General features: G+C 32.8%; 1 long non-coding RNA gene across 5 annotated transcripts; it reads right to left on the reverse strand.

The window, feature by feature from the left end:
- Nucleotides 1-790: 790 nt before the first annotated feature.
- LOC123921990 lies at nucleotides 791-7,689 on the reverse strand. Of its 5 annotated transcripts, none has more exons than XR_006814205.1 (6): nucleotides 7,020-7,689; nucleotides 4,189-4,340; nucleotides 3,661-3,777; nucleotides 2,149-2,366; nucleotides 1,538-1,636; nucleotides 791-1,108 (listed from the first exon to the last, which is right to left on the reverse strand). It is a non-coding gene; the product is annotated as an uncharacterized LOC123921990 (long non-coding RNA). The 5 variants fall into 5 exon arrangements; XR_006814203.1 differs by lacking the exon at nucleotides 1,538-1,636 and having other exon boundaries at nucleotides 793-1,108; nucleotides 7,020-7,062; nucleotides 7,228-7,687; XR_006814204.1 differs by lacking the exon at nucleotides 1,538-1,636 and having other exon boundaries at nucleotides 793-1,108; nucleotides 7,228-7,686.
- Between the last annotated feature and the right edge of the window lie 5,337 nt (nucleotides 7,690-13,026).

The following is a 13,026-nucleotide window of genomic DNA, read 5'->3' on the forward strand; positions in this document are numbered from 1 at the left end:
AATTTATTTATGGTAAAAGATATATCATATTACACGGTTACAATATTAAATTATAAATTCAATTAAAAAATTAATGTAATCTTGAATGGATAAACAAAATGGATGCACAAAACATAGAGCGTATGATAAAGTCTACATAAAATCATACAGTCCCCGTGCATTTTCGAGAGATACGAAATTTGAAATTTATTTATGGTAAAAGATATATCATATTACACGGTAGCATTATGAAATTATAAATTCAATTAAAAAATTAATGTAATCTTGAATGGATAGACAAAATGGATGCACAAAACATAGAGCGTATGATAAAGTCTACATAAAATCATACAGTCCCCGTGCATTTTTTAGAGATACGAAATTTGAAATTTATTTATGGGAAAACATATATCATGTTTCACGGTTACATTATGAAATTATAAATTCAATTAAAAAATTAATGTAATCTTGAATGGATAGACAAAATGGATGCACAAAACATAGAGCGTGTGATAAAGTCTACGTAAAATCATACAGTCCCCGTGCATTTTTTAGAGATACGAAATTTGAAATTTATTTATGGCAAAAGATATATCATATTACACGGTTACATTATGAAATTATAAATCCAATTAAAAAATTAATGTAATCTTGAATGGATAGACAAAATGGATGCACAAAACATAGAGCGTATGATAAAGTCTACATAAAATCATACAGTCCCCGTGCATTTTCGAGAGATACGAAATTTGAAGACTAATTCATCAAAACAATACATTATATGAAAAACTTAAAATACGCATAAACATAATATAGGATGATTATTCTTCAATTGAAAACTAATAATAGTAGAGTTAAAATAGGAAAAATGATTTGAGAAGGTTCGAACAATGGTACGATATTCAAGGTTTCAGTGGAGAGAGATTATCATCATAATAAAATTAACAGTTTAATAAACGGTGTAAGTTTAGAGGGGAGGTGTTTGTCTATTCAATAGACTTTAGGGAAGGTCATTGTAATTTTCCCCTTAATTATCCTATTGAGATATCATATAAGCCACCATATAAAAACTTGGTCATCTCCCAAGAAGTTCAACCTCTTCATGGTAAACCTTTCTTGCTCCTGCCATCTACAATTGTGTAAAAAAATTAGTCACAACCAAAAAAGAAAACATTCATTCAACTCATACATGTTTTTTTTTTAGCCTACCTAATTTGAAACATGTTAAGTTAACAAACGAAAATGTAAACAATGGTGCATATTAAAACTTAGCAATCAATCCAAAACAGATCTATGGTAGGCTTTATTTTTCTTTCACAATCATTGAGAGTTTTCAAATACAAAGAAAGCTATGTAGCTCACCAACTCTTATTAAAGTAAGTAATTCAAAGGATGACAATGATTTTTTCTATCTAAATCAAACTAAAGTAATTAAAAGTATCAAACTATAAGTGATCACTCAAACAATAGTCCTCAAAATGATAAAATGAAATTAAGTAGTAGTAATAATAAAATGAAATTAAGTAATGGAAAGGAAATTCAAAGAAATAATACACACTATAAAACTAAATATAGTCCTCAAAATGATCTCATTGTTCTTTAGCAATTTGTGTTGATGCTATCTCCCTTTCTAACCTCCCTTCATCCTACCTCTTTCCTACAACCATTCCACACCCATGTCAAAAATAGTAGATGACAAAATTATAATAGAAGACAATGGGCTGGTGATGATAAAACTAAAAGCAAAACCTTAGACTATCAAACACCCTTCAAAGTATAAATATAGCTTTATATAACTTCATTGATGATATGATATAAGATATTTTATATTGTTCTTGGCAGTTGCTTTCGTCATTGTAAACTAATACCCTTTACTCTTTAGTGATAGTGGTAGAAAAAAACACTATGTTCAGCAAACACCACTGTCTGCAGAGATTTTATCCAAAATCTCAAATTATAACTACAAATCATTAGCCAAGAGACTCAAGGTTTTGATGTTAGAGTCTTTTTTAAAGATCACTGACACATGCTTTTAACATGTAACTATAACTATCTTAAGAACAATCAGACTAAAAGTATGTGCTTTTAACATCTGCAGAAAAAAATATTTAAATTTAAGCTACCTGATATTCTAAATCCTTCAAAAAAAAGTCAAAGAAGAAGACTCACATTTGAAGAGAAGATCACGAATGGTGGCAAAAAAGACTGGTGCGGTGATTATGTCGAAGCAGTTCTGAACCTTCAACAAACATAACGAAAACATAGAAACTCCAAACATGAGAGGATGAAATGGAACCGTCACACAGAGGATGGTGATCCTCCCTCTCCATTTTCTTTATTGTCATGTGCTTGTCCAACCTTTTGTACTCTTTCCTCAAGATTACAAACTGGAAAAAAAATATTTCAAAGGTAAAGTAAATATTTATTAAAAAAATAACAAAACACCATGAAGGAAAAGTTGTACACAAAAGACTAAGACTAAATACAAACAGAAAGATCCCAAAACATAAATCAAAACCTAACAAAAACAATAAATAAGTGCCCCACCACCAAGCTGAAATAACAGACTAAGATTTGCCTGCAGCAAAAATACATATCAGTATGGTAGAGGGGAGCTACTCATGATGATGAACCACACCGCAAATGAAAACTCCAAAGCAAATATATTTTAATCAAGGGCAAGCTCAAACAATCTTAAAATAATTATCCCTAACCACAATTAAAGAGGGATAATAATTCATGACACAACTATGCTAAACAAAGAATTTGTGAACTGATACCAATTCAAACCCCATCCAAAAGTTGCAATTAAACCAAAACCAAAAATTTCATTTTCATAAAAAACAACCACTGGACAAATTTATCAGGACATATATGTGTGTGTGTGTGATTCATTCAACAATTGAATTAAATTCCCTTGATTACTAAATGCTAATGTGTGCAGTTCAATATGCTGATCACTTTTCTCACAGACCTTTAAGATATAAATACTTGAGAAATAATGCACATGCTTAAAATAGTGCTACAAAAGTAAAAGTATCAAGTAAAATGAAGTTAAATCTTGAAAACCATTTACTAATGGCCTTTACAGGTGCTTATGAATTGGAACAGATAAGCCAATCTCTTGAAAGTAATAAACACAGAGCAGAAATCATCCATTGCTTTGATTCTCTTAAACAAATTCACTAAACAAAAAGTATCACACTATAGTGTGACAAAAGGACCACAAACAAAAAATTGAAGAGAAAATGAAATGTAGCAAATGGAGGAGAATGATTTTGGAGGGACTTTTGAAATTTAGATTTTGAAAGCATTGGTCAAAGCATTGTAGAATAGGATTGCAAAGTAGCTTTTGGTTTTTCACCAAAATGGGATGGAGAAAGACAAGAAGGAAAGCAATGTGTGAAGGAAAAGAAAAAAAGGAAAACATTTATGAAAGTGACGTGACACTGTGTTCTGAATATATAGGTCATGAATATATAGGTTCTGAATATATAAGCACATGAATATATAGGTCAGTCATCATGCTTCTTCTCCAGCCCATCCCATCCCATGTATTCCTATGCTACTAATATCAATGTTCAAACTACCCATTACTGATGTTGCTAGGTTTCTTATTGATTTTTGGCTACACATTAAAAGCAATAGTAATGAAAAGATAACATTCTTCTTGATTCTCACCTATGTTTAACTGGACATGTTTCCTAAAGCTTTGATTAGTATGTGAACCGTCCATAGACTCTTAAGTCTATCTTTCTAGGGCAGGAGCTCCATCACAGCATCCATGTTCTCTAATCTCTACAAAGGGTAAAATAAAATCTATTAAATTCAATCATTTTCATTCTCCTCAAAATATAGCAGGGAAACGAACATCTTTATAAATAAAAGTAAAGGACATGATGAGGCATAAACAAAGTTAAATATGCTATTCTAAAAATAGAAGGAAAAACTTTTCATGTAGACATTCATGTAGTCCAACATTTTGAAAATCAAACACAAACTTATATAGACAATCAAAACAATTATCTAGTATAACTAACTTTTCCATCTAATATAACATTCCAAATTCTAATTCAACATTCAACAGATAAAAAATACTATAGCATTTCAATCAATGAGTTTTCTTAAACCATGTGAATTCAAATGTTCATCTTTTGTGACTGTTTGAGGTTAACATAAACTGACAAAGCCAAAAAAAGTTCAACTTACCTAAATGTGACCATTCAAACTCCGTCATCATCTCTCACTTCTGCAGTTGTAGCTGATATTTGTAGCAGCGGTGTAGCAAATCATTTTTCCACAACCAAAAGTCTCTTCTCAAGTAAAATGAAAAACCTTGAATTAATTTCGGTTAGTAGAACCTGCAAAAGGAACCTAATCAAGTTTATGAAAGACATGGTTCAAATCTTATTATAAGATACACTGGTGCAAATCATACCATATATACAAATTATTTTAACGGACAAAGTACTCTCAATAATAAATCATGTTATGATCACTCAAGGCATGAAATTAAACCATAACCTCCAAAACAGAGCTGATGCATATTAGTTCCTTTTCAATAAGGTGCTATATATCAACAAAGGCTAATTTTGAAATTATCAACTTATGTGTTTATGGTTAAAAAAAATAGGAAGGTTTGTTCATGCAAATGAAGCACTAACTTAAATTTCCTACTAATAAGGCATATCTTAATAGATTGAATCGAACTAACAGTCACTATTCCTAGTTAATGGCTGATGTCTATGCACTTGTGGAAAAAGGGAAAGAAACCAAACCTCTTTGATGGATAATTTTCGCAAGTGAACGAAATACCACGTAGTAATAAAAATATCGATCCACAGGGATTGTGTGATTAAACTAGTCTAATAGTGTTCATAAACATTATGCAAGAAATACACATAAATTGGGGGTATGTTGAGTGATGAATTGTTAGAAAACGTGCTTTGAGATAAATGGAAAAGCGAGGTAGAATCATCGGAATCACCTAGTCTATAGCTAAATCACATGCAATCTACCGTATCATACGAATTTACTCAAGTGTTCACAACTGGATCAACAAATTAGTGAATCGCAATCTCTTGTCAAAATCCACTCTATTCGTTGTCGATACTCCCCCGATCTCTCGGGCGGAAGCTACCTACAACGAATGATATGAAAGCGCATCGATCGTTCGCTACACTCTATGTTTCAATCTCTCGACCGGAAACACTCGAGTGCTCAATGCAATTCAGTTCAGACATTAAATCAATATTCTCATACGTGACTTAACTCAAAATCATTACAACACTAATGAAGGATCATAAAGCATTAAGAGACGAATTGCATTAAGTAAACACTGTTAACAGAGTAAATCCTTACAATTAAGCAGACTACATGAGATTCATCTACATCCTAAGCTATCCTAGATCCTACCTCCACAAGGAGTTTAGCTCCTCATGTTGCTTCGATCGCGTCCTAGCTTCAACTTCATGGCTTGAGAATCCATGCTATTGAGGAGCTTGAAGCTATCCTATGAAGGTCTGGATCCAACTCTGAAAGCTTCAAAACCAGAAAAGTAGATGAATGTAGCAGATTTTCCAACCCCTTTAACAGAAAATGCAGAATCCTTATATAATAATCGCAACCACGCCGCGCGCCAGATCTATCACGCCGCGCGTGGTTGCAAATCCTTCAACTACGCCGCGCGTGTAACGGTATCACGCGGCGCGTGATCAAATCTGAGGTCTCTGATCTTCAACTCTGCAATCTTCACGCCGCGCGTGATAGCTTCACACCCCCGGCGCAGTTGTCCTTCCTTCCTTCACGCCGCACGTGGTCAGTGCTACGCCGCGCGTAATCAAGTCAGAGAGCAATCTAATTCTGATCAAAGCTTCACGCCGCACGTGGTAGGCATCACGCCGCGCGTGATCAAAGTGAAAAACTTGGCTCCCTGTGATCTCCATCACGCGGCGCGTGATGGGCTACGCCCCCAGCGTAGTGAAAATCAGCAATTTCCTGCAATTTTTCCTGTTTTCTTGCAAAACAAGTAATCAAGCTTATGAATAGATTTCTCTTACATTTATTGCTTAAAACCTACTAAAATGCATTTAATGTTACTAAAATAGGCATGGATTAGAGAGTGTGACGATCCGTCATCACTCTTCATTATTGTGTGACTGCAAAAAAAAAAAAATTAACCCGATTGCAATTAAAATATAATAAAAGACTTAATAATGTCATGTAATTATAGGTATAACAATATCACCCTTAATTCTTGATACATCCCCAATTTTGTGGAAAAAGAGACAAAGTGGAAATCAAAATGAAGCTAATAATAAGAAACAAAACCTACATATAGAAAGCAAGTAATTATATAGGTATAACAATATCACCCTTAATTCACGATTAATTGATTAACTTGTTAAAGAACAAATAAATTAGGCAACAAATTAGAACAAAAAGCAAGTAAATAAAAAGTCATCTCATATATAAACAATAAAAAAAAATTGAGAAAAGATGAAGCAAATTCTCATCACATTAGGAAGGAACGGGATAGTTGTTTTGATCTCCTAAGAAGTAGGGATTATTAACTAAAAGATAGAAACAAATCCTAACAAACATGACAACTAACCAAAATGTATTTTCAACAGAAATTCAAAGAAAAAATAAATAATAAATAATCAAAACTCATGAAATTCAAGGCAAGTTAAAAGTGAAAACAACAATTGACAAAAAAATCATCTGATTAAAAGGTTTTTTATACCATTAACAGCAAATAACACACCAATAAGTTCCTTTTCTCCATGAAAAGCAATCGAAAGCTTAACAAAGCTATAAGAAATATGTAACTTCATAAAAATTTACTCATAGTCAAAACAAATTCATGAAAATTACCCTAATAGTATGAAATCACCATGTACATGATTGTGATAGTGAGAAAAAAATAAAAAATAAAAACAAATTAGGAACACCAGTTAAAGCAAACATTGAAATCAATAGAGTTAGAAAAACAATTATTTTAGTAAAATATTTTAACAATGAAATTTGGAAATTATTACCTGAAGATTGTGATGGAATAGAATCTGTGAAAGGGAAAACAAACTGGGAGTGATTTAAAGGCGTTAGATAAACTATTGAGAAGAGAAAAAAACACTTGAGCAATCCAAAGAGAGAATCACAATGGTTGAAGTAAATTTGTAACAAAGGGAAAACACACACACAGAGAGAGAGAGAGAGAGAGAGAGAGAGAGAGAGAGAAATTGTTACCTGGTTGGAGATGAAGCAGAGAAACGGACGGAGGAGAAAGAATGTTAAATGAACGTGAAAGAAGAGGGAGGGAGAGAGAGAGAGAGAGAGAGAGAGAGAGAGAGAGAGAGTGATTTGAATTTGAAATTTGAATTGCTTCATGATAAAGTTGAATTGAGGGCAGAGGAGGTTGCACAGCATGGTGAAAACGACAAGACCCTTTTGCTTCTGACCAGATTTTGTTTGTTTGCCATCCATGTGGGCTTTTTGGACCGGGCCTTGCATTTTCGACCCACTTTTCTGGCCCTTTGATCATTTGTTCACCATTTTTTCCCTCCATTTTCAAATTTGAAAACATTGCCTAAATTAAGCTAATTTTTTGTCATGTCATGAAACTTAAAATCCAATGTGGAGTAGCTTAAAGATTGACACCTGTTTTTTTTTGCTATTTGTTGGTTTGCATTTGTGTAGTTTTAGAGATTTTACTGACCTCTTAAATGTAATTTTTTTAGTCATTTTATAAATATTTTGTATTTTATGAATATAGATTTTAAAAGAAATTTTCTTTTATTTTAATATATATATATATATATATATATATATATATATATATGGGGGCTGCTAATTTAGACCCAGTTGGGTCTAAATTAGCAAGGTGCACCTTTTGAGTTGGACAAAAATACCCATTTTTTAATTTTTTGGAAGAATAGAGCAACAGGGGCATTTCTGTAATTTTATGCAACAGTACGCGCGCCCCCACTTCTTTTTCCCCCCCCCAGGACACGTGTCACGCTGTTATTTGCCGAAACCAAAGCGCGTGTACCACACGCGCCGACAGGCGCGAGTGGCTGAAGCCCAATCGCGGAGAGAGAAGCCTTTTTAAAAAGGCAGGCCACGTGTCACTCTTTCATTGGCTGCGTTAATTTTTTTTCATTTAATACTTTAAACTCGATTATTTCGTCGTAAATTAATTTTTTATTTTTTAATTTTTATACCAAAATTCATAATTTTTTTTTCTCTACAAATAGAGACTTGGTTCGTTTGATTTGGACACCGAAAAAAAAACGCGATTTTTCACTACTTTAAACTCGATTATTTCGTCGTAAATTAATTTTTTATTTTTTATTTTTTATACCAAAATTCATAATTTTTTTTTCTCTACAAATAGAGACTTGGTTCGTTTGATTTGGACACAGAAAAAAAAAACCCAATTTTTCACTACCTTAATCTCATCAAATAACTAATAATCAACTTACTGAAACCATCCTACCAGGAAAATGGTTTCAGATTACAACTCTCTGAAACCATTGTACCAGATAAATGGTTTCAGAAGCAAACACAATTAATAAATTACTCACTGAAACCATTCTACCAGTAAAATGGTTTCAGAGTACAACTATGTGCAACCATTCTACAAGCTAAATGGTTTCAGAAGCAAATAACTAATAATCAACTTACTGAAACCATTCTACCAGCAAAATGGTTTCAGATTACAACTCTCTGAAACCATTGTACCAGATAAATGGTTTCCGAAGCAAACACAATTAATAAATTACTCACTGAAACCATTCTACCAGTAAAATGGTTTCAGAATACAACTATGTGCAACCATTCTACAAGCTAAATGGTTTCAGAAGCAAATAACTAATAATCAACTTACTGAAACCATTCTACCAGCAAAATGGTTTCAGATTACAACTCTCTGAAACCATTGTACCAGATAAATGGTTTCAGAAGCAAACACAATTAATAAATTACTCACTGAAACCATTCTACCAGTAAAATGGTTTCAGAATACAACTATGTGCAACCATTCTACAAGCTAAATGGTTTCAGAAGCAAATAACTAATAATCAACTTACTGAAACCATTCTACCAGCAAAATGGTTTCAGATTACAACTCTCTGAAACCATTGTACCAGATAAATGGTTTCAGAAGCAAACATTAGTTTTTAATTATCGTTTTATCTCATTTAAGGTAGTGAAAAATTGCGTTTTTTTTTTTCGGTGTCCAAATCGAACGAACCAAATCTCTATTTGTAGAGAAAAAAAAATTATGAATTTTGGTATAAAAAATAAAAAATAAAAAATTAATTTACGACGAAATAATCGAGTTTAAAGTAGTGAAAAATTGCGTTTTTTTTTCGGTGTCCAAATCAAACAAACCAAGTCTCTATTTGTAGAGAAAAAAAAATTATGAATTTTGGTATAAAAATTAAAAAATAAAAAATTAATTTACGACGAAATAATCGAGTTTAAAGCATAAAATGGAAAAAATCACGCAGACCCATTCATATGCTGACACGTGGCTGCCTTTTTCAAAAGTAAAATTTTCTCTCTCCAGCTTATAATCTAGTGTGGCGCAGACAAGATGGTAGGATGATCTAGGCTGTCTGATCAATCAGACAGCCTTAATGAGATCACATCTTGGCTGTCTGATGGAAATCAACGGTCTGTAACCATGGTCCTTCCGTACGCGCGCGACACTGGATCCACGTCTATTAATTTTTAAGAAGGTGGGGGCGCGTGTCATTATTTTTTTTTTTATGTAAAATTACAGAAATGCCCCTGTTGCTCTATTCTTTCAAAAATTAAAAGAATGGGTATTTTGGTCCAACTCAAAAGGTGCACCTTGCTAACTTAGACCTAACTAGGGTCTAAGTTAGAAAACCCCTATATATATATAATAAAAGAGGGAAGGGGAAGAGGGAAAACAAAAAAGTGGGTTGTGGTTGAATGATGATGGTGGTGGTTTAAGTAATAGTAATCTGGGTTGTGGTAATGAAGAATAGAGAAGAGAAGTGTTTATGGGTTGTGATACTTGAGTAAAAATGAAGAAAGTGATGAAGAGGAAGAGGAAGAAGGAAGGTGTTTTTAGGTTGTGGTGCTTGTGGGAAGATGAAGATGTGTTTATGGGTTGAATCCTTGTTGGGTTATTTTTTTTCCTTTCTCTCGTGATGGTTTGATAATGGTGAAGGTGAGGGTTTGTTGATGATGAAAGTGAGTGTTTAAAGAAGGTGAATGTTTGAATCGTTTGGTGCTGATTGATAGTTCTGAAAGCTGCTTTTTTAACAATTTCTCATCTCTTATTTTAACCATTTTAGTTTTATTAATTTAATTTTTTTTAATAGCAAATAGTTAATTTTTCTCTTGTTATGTTAATTTTTTTTTCTCCTTAACCTTTAACTCAACTAGCTTAATCAGTTGAGTTATTCATCTCGCTCCAGTTTTATTAATTTAATTATTTGCTAGTAAACAAGTAATCAAACAGAACTATCCCACCTGCAATGTTATGTTAATATGTGTAATGACATGGAAAATAAAACGTTTCTCAATCATCCTTGCCACATCAATGATACATGAGCAATTGTAGTGTCACATCATTAAAATGAGAGATGAACCATAAAAAATGTTGACGCGGATCAAATGCAATAGTTAATATGCATAAGCCTTTTCTTATGTATGGTGCATAAGTCATTTACAGCCATCAGATGATTTTACACGTGTAATAATCATAACTGAAGAACTTTCTATTTTTGCTTCCTCAATTTCGGCCACATTTTATATGCGATTCGATCACCGATTTCGAAAACTAATACCGGAAACATTCATAAAATCGAACGACGATCAAAACGGTATAAAGAACGTCGAGTTTCGTTGATTATTGAGAGAGAATGAACCGGGTCGACGAACCGGGTCGACGCGACCCGTTTCTGCATAAAATGGGTGAGGAAGATGATGAACAGTGACGCGCCTCCACGCCCACTCTCACTGGCGGCGCGTGGGGGCGCGTGCGGTGCCAAGGAGACTCCAAATTTTTTTATTTTTTTTACAGAAAATAGTAAATAATTTTCTGGGAATTTTGGGACCAGTTAGGTATTTTTCTGAGACCTTGAACTATTTTTAGTTAATTAAATGAGGTAAATATGCTTTTATAAATATCAGATATTAATAAAATTTTCCCAAAATTTTATTTAGGGTATTTTGAATTATTTGGAACGGTTGGGGATACTTCACTCTCTCGGTTTTATATCGTCTTAAAAATTTAAATTTATTTCACAATTTTTATTAAAGGTTAAATATGTTTTTGGAGAACAACTCTTTGAAACCATTCCACAGCAAAAATGGCTTCATACCGTTATACACTGAAACCATTAGTCTAGTTAAATGGTTTCATGGCGTTATACACCGAAACCATTATTACAGTTAAATGGTTTTATATGAGCATTAGTGTCAAGATGTTATACACTGAAACCATTAGTCTTGTTAATTGGTTTCAAGATGTTATACACTGAAACCATTTGTCTAGTTAAATAGTTTGATATTGTTATACACTGAAACCATTATTATAGTTAAATGGTTTTATATGAGCATTAGTGTCAAGATGTTATACACTGAAACCATTAGTCATTTTAATTGGTTTCAAGATGTTATACACTGAAACCATTTGTCTAGTTAAATGGTTTCATACTGTTATACACTGAAATCATTAGTCTTGTTATTTGGTTTCAAGATGTTATAACTGAAACCATTAGTCTAGTTAAATGGTTTCATAGCGTTATACACTGAAACCATTATTTTAGTTAAATGGTTTCATATGGGCATTAGTGCCAAGATGTTATACACTGAAACCATTGTTATTAAGTAAAACATCACATAACCATTTTACAAAACCATGCTACATAAAACAAAAAATCATATAAAGCAATTAGGGTTAGTTTAGTTGAAAACAATTTGGATAGTATGCATGAGATATTGGATTCGATCATTTTTTTATTGTAAAGGTGCACCTTTTCAGTTGGACAAAAATACTCATTCTTTTTAATTAATTAACCAAATTACCATCAATGGACGCGGATCCAGTGTCGCGCGCGTACCGCAGGACCATGGTTACAAACCGTTGATTTCCATCAGACAGCCAAGATCTGATCTCATCAAGACTGTCTGATCAATCAGACAGCCCAGATCATCCGAATCCATTAGATTCCAGCGCGTGCACCACACTGGATTACACCCTGGAGAGAGAAGAATCTACTTTTTAAAAGCAGGACACGTGTCGCTGTCTGATCGGCTGGGCGTGATTTTTTTCCATTTAATACTTTGAACTTAATTATTTCGTTGTAAATTATTTTTTTTTTTTTTTATACCAAAATTCATAATTTTTTTTTCTCTACAAATAGAGACTTGGTTCGTTTGATTTGGACACAGAAAAAAAAAACCCAATTTTTCACTACCTTAATCTCATTTTTCACTACCTTACATCAACTCACTGAAACCATTCTACCAGCAAAATGGTTTCAGATTACAACTCTCTGAAACCATTGTACCAGATAAATAGTTTCAGAAGCAAACACAATTAATAAATTACTCACTGAAACCATTCTACCAGTAAAATGGTTTCAGAATACAACTATGTGCAACCATTCTACAAGCTAAATGGTTTCAGAAGCAAATAACTAATAATCAACTTACTGAAACCATTCTACCAGCAAAATGGTTTCAGATTACAACTCTCTGAAACCATTGTACCAGATAAATGGTTTCAGAAGCAAACACAATTAATAAATTACTCATTGAAACCATTCTACCAGTAAAATGGTTTCAGAATACAACTATGTGCAACCATTCTACCAGTAAAATGGTTTCAGAAGCAAACACTAGTTTTTAATTACCGTTTTATCTCATTTAATTAACTAAAAATAGTTTCAGGTCTCCAAAAATTTCATAAAATATACCAAAAGTTCCAGAATATTATCTACTATTTTCCTGGTATAATGGTTTCAGTGAGTTGGTTGAGTGGTGCGTGTTAAATTACAACAC

The sequence above is a fragment of the Trifolium pratense genome, linkage group LG1 (assembly GCF_020283565.1).
Source record: "Trifolium pratense cultivar HEN17-A07 linkage group LG1, ARS_RC_1.1, whole genome shotgun sequence".
Lineage (NCBI taxonomy): Eukaryota > Viridiplantae > Streptophyta > Magnoliopsida > Fabales > Fabaceae > Trifolium > Trifolium pratense.